The sequence below is a fragment of the Nomascus leucogenys genome, chromosome 11 (assembly GCF_006542625.1).
Source record: "Nomascus leucogenys isolate Asia chromosome 11, Asia_NLE_v1, whole genome shotgun sequence".
NCBI classification, from domain to species: Eukaryota; Metazoa; Chordata; class Mammalia; order Primates; family Hylobatidae; genus Nomascus; species Nomascus leucogenys.
This window is the reverse complement of record NC_044391.1, coordinates 46692357-46713304: the sequence shown is the minus strand read 5'-3', so window position 1 is coordinate 46713304 and position 20948 is coordinate 46692357. Positions and strand designations below refer to the sequence as shown.

Here is a 20948-nt window from a genome sequence, read left to right as displayed (position 1 = left end):
TAAGAGATCCATTCAAAGAACAAGACAGACTAGTGAGTTTTAATTTAACAGATTAAATTCAGAGGCAGACGTGAGATCCACCTGTCTTCTTTTAATCCAAGCATTAAAGAAATGTGCAAAAAATGAAAAACATTGCCACTTTTCACACTAAATATTTTCATTTTGTTTTGGAAAATATAACTTATTTATGTTAACATATAGTTTATTATTTTTAAATGAATTAAATGAATATTTCATTTTTCCTAGATTTAATTTCTAAGACAGTTAATATTGAAGGATATAATCTACATATGTAAGAGCTCTTGGGGTTCTCAGTTTTTAAGAGTATAAAGGCATCCTGAGAATAAAAAGTTTGAGACTGATAGCTATATATAGCATTCCATTCTAACACAATTTATTTTTCCATACACCTAATGATGGACATTCTGGTTGCTTCCAATAGTTGACTATTATGATTAGTGCTGCTATGAACATTCCTGTACATTTCTTTTGGTGGAAATAATTACTCTTTTCCGTTAGGTATGCACATCAGAGTGAAATTGCTGCATCATAGGATATAAATTTCTTCAGCTGTAGTTGACATTATGCAACAATTTTCTAATTTAGGCCAGGTGTGGTGGTTCACGCTTGTAATCTCAGAACTTTGGGAGGCTGAGACAGGCATATCACTTGAGGTCAGTAGTTTGAGACCTGCCTGGCCAACATGGTGAAACCCTGTCTCTACTAAAAATACAAAAATTAGCTGGGTGTGGTGGTGGGTGCCTGTAATCCCAGCTACTTGGGAGGCTGAGGCAGAAGGATCGCTTGAACCCAGGAGGTGGAGGTTGCAGTGAGCTGAGATGCGCCAGTGCACTCCAGCCTAGGTGACAGAGCAAGACTCTGTCTCAAAAAAGCAATAAATAAATAAATAACATTCTAATTTAAAATTCCACTTTCAATTTACTTTCAATTCTTTTGCGTATATACCTAGAAGTAGAATTGCTGGATTATATGGCAATTCTATTTTTAATGTTTTGAGAAATTACCATACTGTTTTCCATAGTGGCTGTATGATATAGCTTGGGTATGTGTCCCCTCTAAATCTCATGTGGAATTGTAATCCCCAATGTTGGAGGTGGGGCCTGGTGGGAAGTAATTGGATCATGGGAGTGGTTTTCTCATAAATGGTTTAGCACCATTCCCTTGGTGCTATCCTCATGGTGAGTGAGTTCTCATGATATCTGGTCCTTGAAAGTGTGTGGGCTGGGTGCAGTGGCTCATGCCTGTAATCCCAGCACTTTGGGAAGCCGAGGTGGACAGATTACCAGAGGTCAGCAGTTCAAGACCAGGTTGACCATCATGGTGAAACCCTGTCTCTACTAAAAATACAAAATTAGCTGGGCGTGGTGGCAGGCACCTGTAATCCCACCTACTCGGGAGGCTGAGGCCGGAGAATCACTTGAAACCGAGGTGGAGGTTGCAGTGAGCTGAGACTGCACCATTGCTTTCCAGCCTGGACAACAAGAGTGAAACTCCGTTTCAAAAAAAAAAAAAAAGAAAGTGTGTGGCACCTCCCCACGCCCCCCACTCTCTCTCTTGCTCCTGCTTTCACCATGTAAAATGCTTGCTCCTGCTTTGCCTTCCACCATGGATAAAAGCTCCTTGAGGCCTCCCTAGAAGCTGAGCAGGGCCATGCTTCCTATAAAGCCTGCAGAACCATGAGCCAATTAAACCCCTTTTCAAGTTACCCACTCTCAGGTATTTACAGCAATGCAAGAATGATCTAATACATTGTACCATTTTACATTCTCACCAATAGTGCACAAAGGTTCAAATTTCTCCACATTCCTGGCAACATTTGTTATGTTTTTTTCTTTACATTAACCATCCTATTGAGTGTGAGGTGATATCTTATTGCGTGTTTTTTTGTTTTTTGTTTTCGCTTTTGTTTTTGTTTTTCAGACAGAGTCTCACTGTCACTCAGGCTGGAGTACAGTGGTGTGATCTCAGCTCACTGCGACCTTCGCCTCCCAGGTTCAAGTGATTCTTGTGCCTCAACCTCCCAAGTACCTGGGACTACAGGTGCGTGCCACCATGCCCAGCTAATTTTTGTATTTTTTGGTAGAGACAGGGTTTCACCATGTTGGCCAGGCTGATCTCGAACTCCTGACCTCAAGTGATCCACCTGCTTCGGCCTCCCAAAGTGCTGGGATTACAGGCATGAGCCACCGTGCCCAGCCTCATTGTGGTTTTGACTAGCATTTCTTTAATGGCTAGTGATTTTGAACATCTCTTCATGTGCTTGTTGGCCCCAGCAGCACAAGAGGTATGGAGCAGATCAGAATAGCAGTGTAATGGTTCTGAAAACTAAACTGTCATTGGAACTAAAGCCTACAAAAGTAGATCAGATCTTTACTAAATCTAACAGGATAACTACTTGCTCAAATTGATTAAACAGAATCAAGATTCTCTGAAACATAATAACTAAAATATCCAAGGTACAACTGAAAATCACTTGTCATACCAAAAACCAAGAAAACCAAAATCTGAAGGAGAAAGGGCAATCAACTAATGCAAATACAAGGATGAATCACATGTTGGAATTATCTGACAAAGACTTTAAAACATGCTTCACAAAAAGCCTTTGCCAATCAATTATAATTCTCTTGAAACAGTATATTTTATTATTTATTTATGTTTTTTTTGAGACAGAGTCTCACTCTTGGCGCCCAGGCTGGAGTGCAATGGCATAATCTTGGCTCACTGCAACCTCTGCCTCCCGGGTTCAAGCAATTCTCCTGCCTCAGCCTCCTGAGTAGCTGGGATTACAGGCTGGGCCATCATGCCCAGCTAATTTTTTGTATTCGTAGTAGAGACGGGGTTTCACCATGTTGGCCAGGCTGGCCTTGAAATCCTGACCTCAGGTAATCCACCCTCCTCGGCCTCCCAAAGTGCTGGGATTACAGGTGTAAGCCACTGTGCCTGGCCTGAGCCACCATGCCCAGCTGAAACAGTATACTGTAAACTTAAAAACTGCTAGGAGAGTAGATGTTAAATGTTCTCCCACACACGAAAACATAAGTTTCTAAGATAACTATTGGGGAAGAACAAAAAAAGAAGCATGTGCAGTAATAGATATGTTAATTAGCTAGATTTAATCGTTTCACAACATATACGTATATTAAAACATCACGTTGTAGACCATAAATATATACAATTTGTATTTTTCAATTAAAAATAATTTAAAAAATAATCTGGCTGGGAGCGGTGGCTCACGCCTGTAATCCCAGCACTTTGGGAGGCCAAGGTGGGTGGATCACGAGGTCAGGAGTTCGAGACCAGCCTGACCAACATGGTGAAACCCCGTCTCTACTAAAAATACAAAAACTAGCCAGGCATGGTGGTGGGCACCTGTAATCCCAGCTACTCAGGAGGCTGCGGCAGGAGAATTGCTTGAACCCGGGAGACGGTGGGTCCAGTGAGCTGAGATTGCCACTGTACTTCAGCCTGGGCGAAAGAGTGAGACTCTGTCTTAAAACAAAAAAATTAAATAATAATAATAAGAATCCATGGGTCAAAGACGGAGTCTCAAAGGAAAAAATTTTGAAAACAACTATAAGTACATATATACATCCTTTATATATATGAATATACAGAACAATAAGAACACTACATACAACTTTATACTTATAACTTCAACAAATTAGAAGATATGGATGAAATCTTTGAAAATCACAAACTAGCAATACTCTGCTAAGATAAAATAGGCAATCTGAATAGTCCTACAACTATTAAATAAATTGAATTTATCATTAAAAAGCTCCCAAAAAGAAATCTCCAGGTTCAGACAGTTGCTTTGGAGAAGTTTACTAAACATTCATATGATGTTTTACAGAATTTCTTCCAGAAAACAGAAGAAAAGACAACACTTCTCAACTGACTTTATAAGGCCAGTATCACTCTGATACTAAAACAAGACTAGGGTGACACAACAAAGAAAATACAAATCAATATCTTTCATGAACTTAAATGAGAAAATTGTTAACTAAATTTTAGCAAATCAAATCCAACCCAACAATGAATAAAAAGCATAATATACCATGACTAAGTGGGATTTATTCTAGGTATAAGAAGCTAATTTAATATTTAAAAATAGTTCAATGTAATATATTATATAAATACGATAAATAAGAAAAATAATATGATCACATCAACACTCACTGATATTCAAAAAAAAAAACCTCCCAGAGCATTAGAGAGGGGAACTCCCTCAACCTCATAATATAAAGTATCTACAAAATTCCTAGAGTTGGCCAGGCACGGTGGCTCACGCCTGTAATCCCAGTACTTTGGGAGGCCGAGGCGGGTGGATCCCAAGGTCAGGAGATCGAGACCATCCTGGCTAACACAGTGAAACCCCGTCTCAACTAAAAATACAAAAAATTAGCCAGGCGTGGTGGCAGATGCCTGTAGTCCCAGCTACTAGGGAGGCTAAGGCAGGAGAATGGTGTGAGCCTGGGAGGCGGAGCTTGCAGTGAGCCGAGATTGCTCCACTGGACTCCAGCCTAGGGCACAAAGCGAGACTCCGTCTCGGGGAAAAAAAAAAAAAAAATTCCTAGAGCTAACATCATATGTAATGTTAAAAGACTGAATGCTTTCCCTCCAAAATGGGGAAAACACAGGATGCCCACTTTTACCACCCTTATTCAACATAGTATTAGAAGTTCTTGCCACTCCAATAAGGCAAGAAAAAGAAATAAAAGGCATAGATTACGAAATAAAAAGAAAATTATCTATTTGTTGATAATTTGTTTATAAGCAGGAATCTCTAAGAAAAAAATAACTAGTACTAATATGCAAGTTGAGTAAGATCACAAAATATAGAATTAATATATAAAATTAACTATACTCCAATATAAAAATGCAATGCCATTTACAAATGCTCCAAAGAAAATGAAATACTTAGGTATAAAAGTAACAAAACTTATATAGATTCTGTATGATGAAAATTGTAAGATGCTAATAAAAGAAATCAAGGAAAACAAAAATATTTGGAGAGGCATGCTGTGTTCATGCTTTGGAAGACTGAATAGAATAAAGGTGTTCTCTCTTACTTCATCTATAGGCTTAACACAATTCCCATGAAAATCTCAGCAAATTTTTTGTAGATATAGACAAGCATTTCTAAACGCTTGGAAAGAAAAGGTAAGTATATGGAAAGGTAAGTATATGGAAAGAAAAAGGTCCTAAGGATAGCCAAAATAATTATGAAAAATAACACAGTGGGAAGAATCAATCCTTCCAATGTTAAGGTTTACTGTATACCTGCAGCCATCATGAAAAGTGGCACTAAAAGAGAGATGGTCACAAAGATCAATGCAACAGAACAGAGAATGCAGAAAGAGAGCCACACAAATGTGCACAACTAATTTTTGACAAAGGTGAAAAAGCTATTCACTTGAGAAGGGATAACTTTTAAATAAATGCTTTGGGCATCCATAGAAAAAAAAGAACCTTGATCTAAATCTCATAACTTTACAAAAATGAACACAAAATGAACCACGAACTTAAATGAAAAATGTAAAACTATAAAATTTCTGGCCAGGCACAGTGGCACATGCCTGTAATCCCAGCACTTTGGGAGGTAGAGGCGGGCAGATCACCTGAGGTCAGGAGTTCGAGACCAGCCTGGCCAACATGGTGAAACCCCGCCTCTACTAAAAAAAAAAAAAAAAATACAAAAATTAGCCAGCTGTGGTGGCACGGGCCTGTAATTCCAGCTGCTTGCAAGGCTGAGGCAGGAGAATTGCTTGAACCTGGGAGGTGGACGTTGCAGTGAGCTGAGATTGCCCCATTGCACTCCAGCCTAGGTGACAGAGCAAGACTCCGTCTCAAAAAAAAAAAAAAAAAAAAAGCTATAAAATTTCTAAAAAAAGAACATTAGAGAAAATCTTAAGGACCTTTGAGTAGGCAAACAGTTCTTAGACATGACACGAAATACACATACACACACCAAAAACACAATTCATAAGAGAAGATAAACTAGACCTCATCAAAATTAAAAACTTTTGCCCTGCAAAGACCCTGTTAACAGGGATAAAGAGACAAACTACAGGGCAACCTGCTGGGGTCCCCTTCCATGCTGTGGAAACTTTGTTCTTTCGCTCTTCACGATAAAGCTTGCTACCGCTCAAAAAAAGACAAATTACAGACTGGGAGAAAATATTTGCCGGTCATAAATCCAACAAAGGCATTCTGTCTAAGATACAAAAAGGACTTTGAAAACTCAACAATATAAAACTAACCAAATTAGAAAATGGGCCAAAGGCATGGAGAGACATTTCACTGAGTAAGATAGACAGATGGCACACACAGATGTTCAACATTACTTGCCATTAAGGAAATTCAAATTAAAACCACAGTAAGATATAATTACTCACTTATTAGAATGGCTAGAATGAAAAACAATTAGAACACCAAGTGCTGGCTATGATTAGAGAAACTGGATCACACATACATTGCCAGTAAGAATGTAAGACTGTACAAACATTGTCGACAATAATTTGGCAGCTCCTTGAAAAACTAAAAATGGACTTATTACACCACCCAGCAACTACACTCTTGAGCATTTATCGTAAACATAAACAAATGAAGACTTGTTTTCATGTACAAGTTTGTACATGAATGTAAAAAACAAAAACCCATATATATGTGTATGTGTATATGAAATGAAAAAAAAGCCATTTTCAAAAGGACAAGTATTGCAGGATTCTATTTATGTAACATTTATGAAATTACATAATTATACAGAGAACAGAACAGTGGTTGCCAAGGTGTATTAGTCTGCTCTCATGCTGCTGATAAAGACATACCCAGGACTGGGTAATTTATAAAGAAAACGGTTTAATGGACTCACAGTTCCACATGGCTGGGGAGGCCTCCCAATCATGGCAGAAGGCAAACGAGGAGCAAAGGCATATCTTACATGACAGCAGACAAGAGAGAATGAGAGCCAAGTGAAAGGGGAAACCCCTTATAAAACCATCAGATCTTGTGACACTTATTCACTACGACGAGAACAGTATGGGGGAAAATGCCCCCATGACTCAATTATCTCCCACCTGGTCCCTCCCACAACACGTGGGAATTATGGCAGCCTACAATTCAAGATGAGATTTGGGAGGGGACGCAGCCAAACCATATCACAAGGGTTAGGAAAAAGAGAAATGGGATAAGTACAGCTCTAAAGGGGTAACACAAGGGAGTCTTGTGAGGTATTGTTGAGTATTTTGGCTATTGTGGTGGTGACACAAGGCTACATGTGATAAAACTGCATAGAGCTATAAATATACACACAGAAATGAGTGCATGTATAACTGGTGAAATCTGAGTAAGTTCTATGAATTATAGCAATGTCAATTTTTTGGTATGGTATTGTACTATAGCTGAGTAAGGTATTAATCCTGGGGGAAGCTGCAAAGGGGGTGCACAGGACTCCCCTGTACCTTTCTTTGCAACCTCTTGTGAATCCATAATTATTTAAAAATAAAAAGTCTTTTTTTAAAGAAAATCCATGCCAAGGAAAAGGCCTATCCAGGTATAAAAAAACTGGTAAAGGAATGTTATCTTTACATTAAAACATGTATGAGAATATGTATCGTTTTTCTATGATTCCTCTCTATTAGTTTCCTAGGGCTGCCATTAACAAAGTCCCACAAACTGGGTGGCTTAAAACAACACAAATGTATTCTCTCACAGTTCTGTAGCACTTGATTGATTGATTGATTGATTGATTGAGACAGGGTCTTGCTCTGTTACCCAGACTAGAGTGCAATGGCAGAATCATGGCTCTCTGCAGCCTTGACCTCCCAGGCTCAAGCAATACTCTCAACTCAGCCCCTTGAGTAGATGGGACTATAGGCAGCATGCCACCATGCTAGGCTAATTTTTTTTTTTTTTTGGTCTCACTATATTGCCCAGACTGGTCTCAAACTCCTAGGCTCAAGCAATCCTTCCACCGTGGCCTCCCAAAATGCTGGGATTACAGGCGTGAGCCACCACGTTCAGCCTATAGCACTTCAGTGAGTCACAGACATCATCAAAGAACTCTATCTAGCCTGTAGAATGGATCTGCCCCTGGCCTACAGCACCCCAAAGTTTCCTGGTTGATCTCCTTCCTTGTCAATCATCCCTCTGCCATCTCTACTTCCTCAATATAGTCATATATTACTTTCTCTAACTTTCCTAATTTCTAATCAACACTATTTTTTTGCCTAGTGATTCTATTAGAACATCCATCCATGTATTGTTGATCCCCTGTTAGATGGAAAATGTCTCTATAACACTTTAAAAATGTATTCCCATCACCTAGCAAAGCAACTTGTATGGATCTTTTATCTATTTATTTAGAGACAGCATCTTGCAGTGTCACCTAGACTGGAGTAAAGTGGTACAATCTTGGCTCACTGTAGCCTCAAACCCCTGGGCTCAAGTGATCTCCCATCTCAGTCTGCTGAACATCTGGGACTAGAGGCATGTGCCACCATGCCTGGTGATTTTTTTAATTTTTAATTTTTTGTAAAGACAGGGCTTTTGCTATGTTGCCCAGACTGGTCACAAACTCCTAAGCTCAAGTAATCCTCCCACCTGAGCCTCCCAAAGTGCTGAGATTACAGGTGTGAGCCACTGAGCCCGGCCTGAATCTTTTAAAAAATTAATAAGCAGGCTGGGCACAGTGGCACATGCCTGTAATCCTAGCACTTTGGGAGGCCGAGGTGGGAGGATTGCTTAAGGAGGTCGAGACCAGCCTGGGCAATATAGCGAGACCTCATCTCTGCAAAAAATTTTAAAATTAGCCAGGCATGGTGGCGTGTGCCTGTAGTTCCAGATACTCAGGAAACGTAGGTGAGAGGATTGCTTGAGCCAGGGAGGCAGAGGTTGCAGTGAGCTGAGTTTGCACCACTGCACTCCATCCAGCCTGAGTGACGGAGTGAAACCCTGTCTCAAAACAAACAAACAAAAATTAATAAACACTGTAGATTGTGTCCTTTGATGTACAGAAGTTTTTAGGTTTGATGTAGTCCCATTTGTCTATTTTTGCTTTTGTTGCCAGGGCTTTTGGTATTATACATAATAAATCATTGCCAAATCCAATGTCATGAAGCTTTTCTCCAATATTTTCTTCTAAGAGTTGTATTGTTTTAGCTCTCACATTTAGGTTTTTGATCCACTCTGAGTTAATTTTTCTATATAGTGTAAGACAAGGGTACAACTGTATTCCTTTGCCTATGGATAATCCAATTTTCTCCATGGAAGTGTTGGCACCCTTGTCTAAAATCATTTGACTATTTATGCAAGGGTTTATTTCTGGGCTATTCTATTCCTTTAGTCTATCTTTATGCCAGTACCACACTGTTTGATTACTATATCTTTGTAATATGTTTTGAAATCAGGTTTTCCCTAAGTGTTTGGTTTAAAATAACCTTGCCAACCCAACATTCTGACCAGCTGACCTGCTCTCTGCAAGAGCTTCCTGTGCTTGCTCAGTCACCTGGGCACCATCTTCCTGTCTCTTCCCTCACAACCATCCAGGGCTCTTTCCCTTGCTCCAGTGAGGAGATTACGGCTGGCTTAGAAACAGAAAGTCCTAGTTATAAGAAAAGAAATTGAGATGAGATGGAAATGAATGTATCCAAATACAGTGATTTAGAACTGATTAAAATAAAAATAAATCACAGATAAAAATGGTACTTGATAAGGGATACAGAGGAAATAAAGGAGAAGAGATGAAACACTCATATTCAGATGAACATAGGATCACAACAAAGCAAACAAATAGGCAATAAAATAGTACTTAAATTTATGTAAGGTTTCTCTTTTTTGCTGTGAGGAAAAAAAAGGAAGCTTCCTGAGATTTTTTTTTTTTTTTTTTTTTTTTTTTTTTTTTGAGACGGAGTTTTGCTCTTGTTGTCCAGGCTGGAGTGTAATGGCACAATCTTGGCTGACTGCAACCTCCACTTCACGGGTTCAAGTGATTCTCCTGCCTCAGCCTCCTAAGTAGCTGGGATTATAGGCGCACACCACTCTGCCTGGCTAATTTTTGTATTTTTAGTAGAAACGGGGTTTGGCCCATATTGGCCAGGCTGGTCTCAAACTCCTGACCTCAGGTGATCCACCCGCCTCAGCGTCCCAAAATGCTGGGATTACAGGCATGAGCCACAGCACCCAGCCTCATATTTTTTTAATGTTAACTGTACAAAGTTCTTAAAAAATAACTTCCAAAGGCAAATCATTTAAAAGAGAGTACAGGTCAGGCGCGGTGGCTCACACCTCTAATCCCAGCACTTTGGGAAGCCAAGGCGGGTGGATCACTTGAGATCAGGAATTGGAGACCAGCCTGGCCAACATGGCGAAACCCTGTCTCTACTAAAAATACAAAAATTAGCTGGGCATGGTGGCGGGCACCTGTAATCCCAGCTACTCAGGAGGCTGAGGCAGGAGAATTGCTTGAACCTGGGAGGCAGAGGTTGCAGTGAGCCAAGATGTGCCATTGCACTCTAGCCTGGGCGACAAAAGTGAAACTCTGTCTCAAAAAAAAAATTAAAAAGGCCAGGTGCGGTGGCTCACACCTGTAATCCCAGCACTTTGGGAGGCCGAGGCAGGTGGATCACCTGAGGTCGGGAGTTTGAGACCAGCCTGACCAACATGGAAAAAACACATCTCTACTAAAAATACAAAATTAACCAGGCGTGGTGGCACATGCCTGTAATCCCAGCTACTCGGGAGGCTGAGGCAGAAGAATCGCTTGAAGCTGGGAGGCAGAGGTTGCGGCGAGCCAAGATCACGCCATTGCACTCTAGCCTGGGCAATAAGAGCGAAACTCCGTCTCAAAAATAAATAAATAAATAAAATAAAAAATGAAAGAGTACATTTATTATAGGAAATGGAGTGGTGCTCATTTGAGAATAGTAAATGAACCTTTATTACTCCAGCCTATCACTCTATTACCCAGGAAAGAAAAAAGCTTCACTCCTGGAACCCATGTGTCTAGTTTTAATCTTATGCTAGTACACTGGCAGATTTAGTACAGTGGAAGTGAAACAAAAGAGACAGTCTGCTTTGACAGTGTTATGCTTTAACATTGCAGATTTCCAGTTCTGCCCCTTAAACATCAAGGAAGAGTTATTATAAGAAAGGACCAAAAGAACATGTAAGGATGGGGAAAATGAAAATGTACCTCCATTTAGCTGTGCTGGTTTCTACAATACATAAAGAGAAAATTCATCCAGTTATTTGAAAGCTAGCCCTAAATTAATAGGGGAGAAAGCAGAAATTCCAAGAAGTAGATTGTGAACTGTTAGAGGAATTCTGAATTGTCAGGTTCTTAATTTTTAGATAACTTTACCAAGTGACACCAAGTTGCTATAATTCTCCAACATCACCTCCTTGTACAAATTTCTCTGCGCTGGGTTCAGGCATTCCCATTCCTCCTGAGAGACATCTATATAGCCACATTTCTGAACATCACCAACTCCTAAAATGACAAATAATAGTACTAGTTTTGAAATTATAAGAAATGTTTTTAAAAAGAAAAGAAAGGTGCTAAAAGAAGGTACTGCAAGAAAGGAGACAGTCTACTGAATATATAGGCTAAGCCTGGGACATGGGTCAAAGAGGAATTTAGTGTGACTGAAGCGGAGTGCCCATATGTTCTTAATTCATTTTCTGCAGACACATCTTCTTGTGTAGGTGGGAAACTCCTGTTTATCAGTCATCTCAAAACTAAGAAAATAAGTAGAGGCTCCCAATTAAATTAAATAGTTAAAAACTTTTAAATCTTTCCAAAATGTCTTATTAAAATCTCTATCTTGAGAAAAAGAACTTGAAGATTTTTCTTCATGATTATGACTATCATGCCATAGGCATTTTTAGTTTTCCTACAAATTCTTTAGTACACATCTGGTGCAGACTATATTTTCCATAGATGGACACTGCTGTATCTTGCATCCCAAATATTCTTCTTCAATGTAACCTTGACATGCCCCTTCCAATTGGTGTAAAGGTCTGTGTCCCCTTCTCTTGAACCTGAAAGGACATCTGTGACTTAGTCAACCTATAGAATACGGCAGAAGTGATTATGTGACTTCCGTGGTTAGATCACAAAAACGTCTCATACTTCTGCCTTACTTTCTAGGAATGTTCGTTCTGGAAGCCAGCCACCATGTTCCTAGGAAGCCTAACCAGCCCATGGGATAGCTCATGAGGAAAGGAACCAAGCCTCCCCAAACAACAGTCAGCAACAGCTTGCAAGCCATGTGAGGGAACTATCTTGAAAGTGGGTCATGTAGTTCCCAATCAGACCATTTCAGCTGATACCACATGGAACAGAGGTGAGCGATCCCTACTGAGCTCTGCTCAGATTGTGGATTTGCAAGCCCAACCATGATTGTTGTTTTAATCTACTAAATTTTGAGTTGGTTTATTATCTGGAAATAGTTATTGTAACTGTAATATGATTTTTATTGGTAGCATAACATTTGATTTTTTTTTCTTTTTAAGAGACGGGGTCTCACTATATTTCCCTGGCTGGTCTTGAGCTCCTGGGCTCAAGCAATCCTCCCACGTTGGCCTCCCAAAGTGCTGGGATTACAGGCATGAGCCACTGCACCCAGCCTCATTTAATCTTACAATAAGAGATTTAATAATTCTCGGCTGGGCGTGGTGGCTCACGCCTGTAATCCCAGCACTTTGGGAGGCCGAGGCAGGTGGATCACGAGGTCAGGAGATCGAGACCATCCTGGCTAACACGGTGAAACCCTGTCTCTACTAAAAAAATACAAAAAATTAGCCAGGCGTGGTGGTGGGCGCCTGTAGTCCCAGCTACTCGGGAAGCTGAGGCAGGAGAATGGCGTGAACCCAGGAGGCGGAGTTTGCAGTGAGCTGAGATCATGCCACTGCACTCCAATCTGGGCAACAGAGTGAGACTCCAACTCAAAAAAATAAATAAAATAAAATTTTTTAAAGAATATTTTCCTTTATTATTTATAATCTGCTTTCTTGGAGTATTTTCCTTCATTGTGAGTCTCTTGAGAGCCTTGGAAGAACTGATCTGACATTTTTATAGCTGGAAACACTTAATTGTGTTTTTATTATTGAGGCTTCATTTTCTTGACACCTAAAGTGACTTTATCTTCCTCTGTCTCATATTTTCCTCTCCCTGAATTGACATCACCACAACAGGCCTAAGTCCAATTTCTTTTCCTATATACAGGACCTTTTATCTCTAAGCCAGATGTGATTTCCCCATTGAAGAAAAGGAGATAGCCGTGAATGTGTGGAGAGTAATGTGTTAAGGTGGCTCAAAGAAGAGGGAAGCCATTGCAGACAAATGCTCAGCTGATATGAAGAGTCAAAACTTCAAGGTATTGTTTGAGAAACTTTTCCCTCAGTGGCCAGTGGAGAGAACTGAGGTCCCTTCAGTCTGAGTTCCCAAAGACACCTCACCATCATCCCTCTGTGTCAGTGTGTCCATAGCTCCTTCTATAATTCTTCCAGTTTTAAGGAGGGAAGGATTAGCCTTGTAGAGTTTCTAATTATAAAAGAAATACATACTGAGCATTAAAATTAAGAAAACAGAGAATCCTATTCCACATAGCAAAGGAAACAATAGAATGAAGAGACAACCCAAAGATTAGGAGAAAATACTTGCAAATCATATATTGGATAAGGGGCTAATATCCAAAATGTAAAAGGAACTCAGACTTCTTAATAACAAGAATACAAATAACCGGCCGGGCGCCGTGGCTCACGCCTATAATCCCAGCACTCTGGGAGGCCGAGGCGGGTGGATCACGAGGTCAGGAGATCGAGACCATCCTCAGGGTTAGGTGAAACCCTGTCTCTACTAAAAAATACAAAAAATTAGCCAGGCGTAGTGGTGGGTGCCTGTAGTCCCAGCTACTCGGGAGGCTGAGGCAGGAGAATGGTTTGAACCTGGGAGGCGGAGCTTGCAGTGAGCCGAGATCGCCCACTGCACTCCACCACTCCAGCCTAGGTGACAGAGTGAAACTCCATCTCAAAAAAAAAAAAAAAAAAAATACAAATAACCCTATTAAAAATGGGCAAAGGACTTATATACATTTCTCAAAAGAAGACATACAAATGGCCAACACACATATGAAAAATGCTAAACATCTCTAATCATCAGATAAATGCAAATTAAAACCACAATGAGGGGCCGGGAGCTGTGGCTCACGCCTGTAATCCCAGCACTTTGGGAGGCCAAGCTCGGCAGATCACGAGGTCAGGAGATCGAGACCATCCTGGCTAACACGATGAAACCCCGCCTCTAATAAAAACACAAAAAATTAATCAGGCATGGTGGTACGCACCTGTAGTCCCAGATACTTGGGAGGCTGAGGCAGGAGAATCGCTTGAACCCAGGAGGTGGAGGTTGCAGTGAGCCGAGATTGTGCCACTGCACTCCAGCCTGGGCGACAGAGCGAGACTCCATCCCCCCCAAAAAAAAACCACAATGAGATATTACTGTGCACCTGTTAGACACCTGCTATTACAAACAAAGATGAAAGATTAGTGTTGGTGAGGATGTAGAGAAAAGGAACACTGTTGAGAGCACTGTAAATTACTATAGCCTTTTTGGAAAACGGTATAGAGCTTCCTCAAAAAACAAAAAATAGAATTACCATATGAGCCAGCAACCCCACAAGGAATTGACATCAGTATGTCAAAGATGTCTGCACTCCCATGTTCACTGTAGCATTATTCACAATAACTAAGATATGGAAACAAGCTAAGTGTCCATCAATGGATGAATGGATTTTTTAAATGGAGGATATATATACAGTGGAATACTATTCAGCCTTAAACATGAAATTCTGACATTTGCAACAACATGGGTAAACCTAGAGGATATTATGTTAAGTGAAATAAGCCAGACACAGACAAATACCGTATGATCTCACTTATGTGGAATCTAAAAGTTGAACTCTTAGAAGTAGAGAGTAGGAGGGTGGTTACCAAAGGCTGCGGGGTGGGGATGTGGTGGATGGGGAAAGGGGAAATGCTGGTTAACAGGTACAAAGTTTCATTTAGATAGGAAGAATACATTCTGCTGTTCTTTTGCCCAACACAGTGACTATAGTTACTGTATTGTATATTTCAAAATAGCTAAAAGATAGGATTTTATATGTTCTTACCACAAAGAAATGGTAAATATTTGAGGTGATGGATATGCTAACCAGCCTGATTTGATCATTCCATCATGTATTGATGCATAGAAATATCACATTGTACCATATAAACATATACAATTATTGTACAAATATATACATCAATATACAATTGTACATACAATATGTACAATTATTGTACAAATATATACAATTATTACTTGTCAATTAAAAATTTCAAAAAAGAAATCTAAAATAACAGTTGCCCCCTATGAGCATCTCACGATAAATCCCTTTACTCTCCTCTACATACACTGAGTATTAAAAACAGAATCGGCTGGAACATTGTTGCTGTTCTGAAACCTGTCTTTCTCATTTAACACAAGTGAACATTTTTCTTTGTCAACAAGTAGTGGTAAACATCATCCATTCTAATGGCTGTATTTTTTAATAGGTGGAGTTGTATCTTCAGGGCAGATTCCTAACAGTGGAATGGCTGGGTCACAAGGGAAATATGTAGATAGTTTTTGTACATGTTGTCAAATTTCCCACCATAAGGGTTGTGCCGGTTTGTTTTCCCACCAGCAGTATATGAGACTGCCTGATTTCTTGTACATTCATTACTGTGGCTGCTCTAACAAGTTACCACAAACTTGGTAGCTTTAAACAATAGTTTACTCTCTCACATTCTGCAGGCCAGAACTCCAAAAATCTAGACATCAGCAGGGCTGGAGCGCTCCTAGAGATTCTAGGGGAGAATCCTCACTTTGCCTCTTTTTCTGGTGGCTGTAGCCATTCCTTGACCATTCCTTGACATTCCTGGCCCCATCACTGAGATTTCCACCTCCAGGGTCACATTGCTGCCTCTTCTTCCACTGTCTGCCAGTCTCCTTGTGTCTCTTTTAAGGATGCTTGTCACTGGATTTAGGACCTACCCAGACAATCCAGGATAAACTACTCATCTCAAAATTCTTAATTTAATTTCATCTGCAAAGACCCTCTTTCCAAATTAAGTAACATTCACAGTTTCCAGAGATTAGGACATGGACATATCTTTTTGCAGGGTCATCAGTCAGCTGACTATATCCTGTCTCACCAACAGAATATGTTGTTATACTTTTTAATTTTTGTCATCTTGATAGGTTAAAAATGGTCTCAGTATTCCCCCTCTCCCACCACCAAGAGACAGGGTCTTGCTCTGTTGTCCAGGTTAGAGTGCAGTGGTGCAATCACAGCTCACTGTAACCTCAACCTCCTGGCCTCAAGCAATCCTTCCACCTCAGGCTCCCAAAGCACTGGGATTACAGGTGTAAGCCACCTCACCTGGCCTGTCTCCATATTATTTTAATTTGTATTTCTCTTTTTACACATTTAAGGGTCCCTTTTACATATATTTTGTGAATTGTTAATTTCTCTTACCCATCTTTTCTGTCAGGTTTTTGGGTCTTTCCCTTGACATTAAGAGGAGTTTTGTTTTGTTTCGTTGAGACAAGGTCTCACGCTGATGCCCAGGCTGGAGTGCAGTGGTGTAATCACGGCTCACTACAGCCCTGACTTCCAGGGCTCAAGTGATTCTCCCACCTCAGCCTCCCAAGTATCTGGGACTACAGGCACACAACCACACCCAGCTAATTTTTTGTATTTTTTTGTAGAGATGGAGTTTCACCATGTTGCCCAGGCTGGTCTTGAACTCCTGGGCTCAAGCGATTGGCCCACCTTGTCCTCCCAAAGTGCTGAGATTACAAGGTGTGAGCCACTGCACCTGGCCAAGTTTTTTTTTTTTTTTAATTGAGAATTGTTATAGACTGATTTGTTCCCCCTCCAGTTCACATGTTTAATATTATTAACTACAGGCATCGTGTTATGCAATAAAACACCAGAACTTATTCCTCTCGTATAACTGAAACTTTGTATACACTGATCAACCTAACTCTTAATTTCTAGTAGTATAAGACTTAAGACATACAACCAGATATATGTAGAGAGAGTGAACAAGAGGGAATTAACAAAATAATTACATGATAAAGGGTGGGTGCTATAGCTCACACTTGTCATCCCAGCACTTTCAGAGGCTGAGAGACAGGGGGATCACTTGAGGCCAGGAATTCGATCAGCCCGGGGAACATACTGAGATCCCATCTCTATAATTTTTTTAAATTGTTTGGGTGTGGTGGTGGTATGCACCTGTAGTCCTAGCTACTTGGGGAGCTGAGGCTGAGATGGGAGGATTGCTTGAATCTAGGAGTTTGAGGTGGCAGTGAGCTATGATAGTGTCACTGCCACTCTAGCCTGGAGTACAGAATGAGTCCCTGTCTCAAAAAAGAAAAAAAAAAGGTTAAATTACAAGCTACTACTATGTACAGCAACATGGATATAATGTTATCTATATGTATCTATATATACAGAAATAATGTTGAGCAAAGGAGGTCAGACACAAGAGTACATACTATATGATTCCACCTATATAAAGTTCAAAGCCAAACCAAACTATTCTATTATAGAGGTCAAACTAATGGTTAACTTTGAGGTATAAATTGGAAAGAGATATGAGGGAGCCTTTTGGGATGCTGGAGATTTTCTATGTCTTTAATGGCGGTTGCATGGGTTTTTTTTTTTATTATTATTTTATTATTTTTTTGAGACGGAGTCTCACTCTGCTGCCCAGGCTGGGGTGCAGTGGCACCATCTTGGCTCACTGCAAGCTCCACCTCCCGGGTTCACACCATTCTCCTGCCTCAGCCTCCCGAGTAGCTGGGACTACAGGTGCCCGCCACCACGCCCGGCTAATTTTTTGTATTTTTAGTAGAGACGAGGTTTCACCATGTTAGCCAGGATGGTCTCGATCTCCTGACCTCGTGATCTGCCCACATCAGCCTCCCAAAGTGCTGGGATTATAGGCGTGAGCCACCATGCCCGGCTGGGTTTATTTTTTTAAAAAGCCAGCAAGCTATAATTTTAAAATTTGTGCTTCCTCACTCTCTGTCTCTCTCTCTCTCTGTGTCTGTGTGTGTGTGATTTCATGTGTTCATTTCTTTTACTCACTTTTTCTGTCGGGTTTTTGGGTCTTTCCCTCGATTTTAAGAGTTTTTTGTTTTTGTTTTTTTGAGGTATAGTCTCACTCCAATGTTCAGGTTGGAGTGCATTGGCACAATCATGGCTCACTACAGCCTCAATCTCCTTGGGCTCAGGTGATCCTCCCATCTCAGCCTCCCAAGTAGCTAGGACTACAGGTGCACCACCAAACCCAGCTAATTTTTTGTATTTTTAGTAGATATGGGGTTTCACCATATTGCCCAGGCTGGTCTCAAACTCCTGGGCTCAAGTGTTCCACCCATCTCAGCCTCCGAAACTGCTGCGATTACAGGGGTGAGCTATCCACACTCAAATGGCATATCTGCATTTTTAAATCACATTTTTCTACCTACAAAACCAATTTTCTTTCAGTTCTGGTTTTTGTTTCTGAAGCCCATATTTTATTACACTGAATGAAACCTGTGCATGGGTAATTCATTTAAATAAACACAATTTCTACTGGATTGGTGGATTTAAAAGACTAATGATGGCCAGGTGCGGTGGCTCACGCCTGTAATCCCAGCACTTTGGGAGGCCGAGGCAGATGGATCACAAGGTCAGGAGATCAAGACCATCCTGGCCAACATGGTGAAACTCTGTCTCTACTAAATACCAAAAATTAGCCATGCGTGGTGACATGCGCGGTGACATGCGCCTTGTAGTCCCAGCTACTTGGGAAGCTGAGGTGGGGGAATTGCTGGAACCTGGGAGGCGGAGGTTGCAGTAAGCCGAGATCATGCCACTGCACTCTAGCCTGGCAACAGAGTAAGACTCTGTCTCAAATAATAATAATAAAATATAATAATAATAATAAATAAAAGACTAATGATATCATATAGTAGTGAATAGACATTCTCATAGTATGTTGTATATTGGTGCAAACTTAATCACGGCAATTGATATAGATGTGTAAACAGGTTTTAACTATGAAAGCCTCATTCTCAGCAAAATATCTAAGACTCTATCCAAAAGATACAATTCACATGTGCACAGAAAGGCATATGCAGTACAACATTGCATATAATGGGAAAAAGCTGGAAAGAACTTACATATACAAACAAAACAGTGCAGCCATTAAAAGATCATGACACAGTTCATAATTTAGTGACATGAAAATTTGTTCACTATATTTTGTTAGAAGAAACAAGTAGATTTCAAAACAATTGTTATATAACCCTGTTTTGAATGAAAAAGTCCTATAAGCCTATATCCATGCACTTATTCACAAATGAGGTAAAGTGATTTGGAATAAAATGTTCAAAGGGCTTTACTTTAAGCTTTTTTAATATTCTCCAATCTTCTGAATTAAGAATCTACTAATTTTACAATGAGAGAAATCTGCTTTGAGAGCAGAAAAAAATAATAATAAAAGGAGATATGTGTATGATACATGGAATGCAATGTTGAAATGGTCTGAATTCTGGCTGAAGAGACCCAAACTTTCTTCATAGACATTCCAGAGCACTAATTCAAATACTGTCTTAAAGGTCCTAAATCTAGAATCCTAAGATTTTATACACAATGAGTTCCTCTTATTAGTTGCCTCTCATTTACCTGAGCACAGAACTGCTGTTAACCAACCTCTTCACGAACTATTGCTCCAAGAAGGAAATCACATCTGGTTTGGACATAAATTAATAGGGTAATTAATAATAAACCCTTCACATAGGCAAAGAAATGGAATTTTGGTCTGATGTGGCTATGGAGAATTGAGACCATTTCTTAATCATCAAGCAGAAAGAAGTCGAGAAAGTATTCTGAAGGATTAGGGTGATAACACTTTAGAAATAACACAGGAGAGACGCCCATTTCCAACTCTAGGAATCTTAAACCAGTCCTTCAGAAAATTACCTAAGAACCCTGAAGATTCCCTAATCAATCAGGGTGAAGAAAGTAAGATGTTCCCAGAATACACAATTTGAACTGGAAAGGGGAAAACAGATGTAAAAAGGGAGACCCAGCTGGCCGTGGTGGTTCATGCCTGTAATCCCAACACTTTGGGAGACTGAGGCAGGCAGATCACCTGAGGTCAGAAGTTTGAGACCAGCCTGGCCAACTTGGCAAAACCCCATGTCTACTAAAAATACAAAAATTATCCAGACATGGTGGTGGGCACCTGTAGTCCCACCTACTCGGAAGCTGAGGCAGGAGAATCCCTTGAACCTGGGAGGCGGAGGTTGCATTGAGCCGAGATCACGCCACTGCACTCCAGCCTGGGTGACAGAGCAAGACTCGATCTCAAAACACAAAAAAGGGGAGACCCAATTGGCTAGTTAAATAAATGTATGTAGGTGTTATATCACACCCCTGAATAATTCCTCTGAATGGGGGAGGGGGGGTGTCAGTCATCTGTACTCCACCCAGAAGTCAATGCCACATTCCTGAGTCTACATACCTGTGAAATGATAGGAACCCATGTGCCCATAAGGTCCTGGAGGGGAATGTAAAGTTGGTCAAGACATGGGAGCTAGACAGCAAGGAAAAGGAATTGCAAAGGGAAGTTAGTAGTTAAATAAATTACCACATATCCATGTAATATAATACTAAGATAGACAAATGCAAAGTTGTAGAAAATAGTTAAGGAATATTTTCAAGATACTGTATCAGAGAAATCACTTTACAAAACAGGTTGAACAATACAATTATATCAATATGGTCATTTAAAAAGTCTGGAAAGTTAAACACCTGTTTCAGTTATCTATTGCTATA

At 40.3% G+C, this 20948-nt stretch overlaps 1 long non-coding RNA gene across 5 annotated transcripts in view; it reads right to left on the bottom strand.

Annotated features, from left to right (window-relative positions):
* The window catches only part of LOC115837243, a 34312-nt gene extending 13604 nt beyond the window's left edge, over positions 1-20708 (bottom strand). For 3 of the 5 annotated variants that reach the window (XR_004032262.1, XR_004032260.1, XR_004032261.1), the window contains exons 1-2: positions 11384-12183; positions 9492-9625 (exon numbers count right to left, since the gene is read on the bottom strand). This is a non-coding gene — a long non-coding RNA (uncharacterized LOC115837243). Of the gene's footprint in view, positions 1-9491; positions 9626-11383; positions 12184-20634 lie in introns of those variants that run through there. The other 2 variants (XR_004032263.1, XR_004032264.1) reach the window with 2 other exon arrangements.
* Positions 20709-20948: the final 240 nt, after the last annotated feature.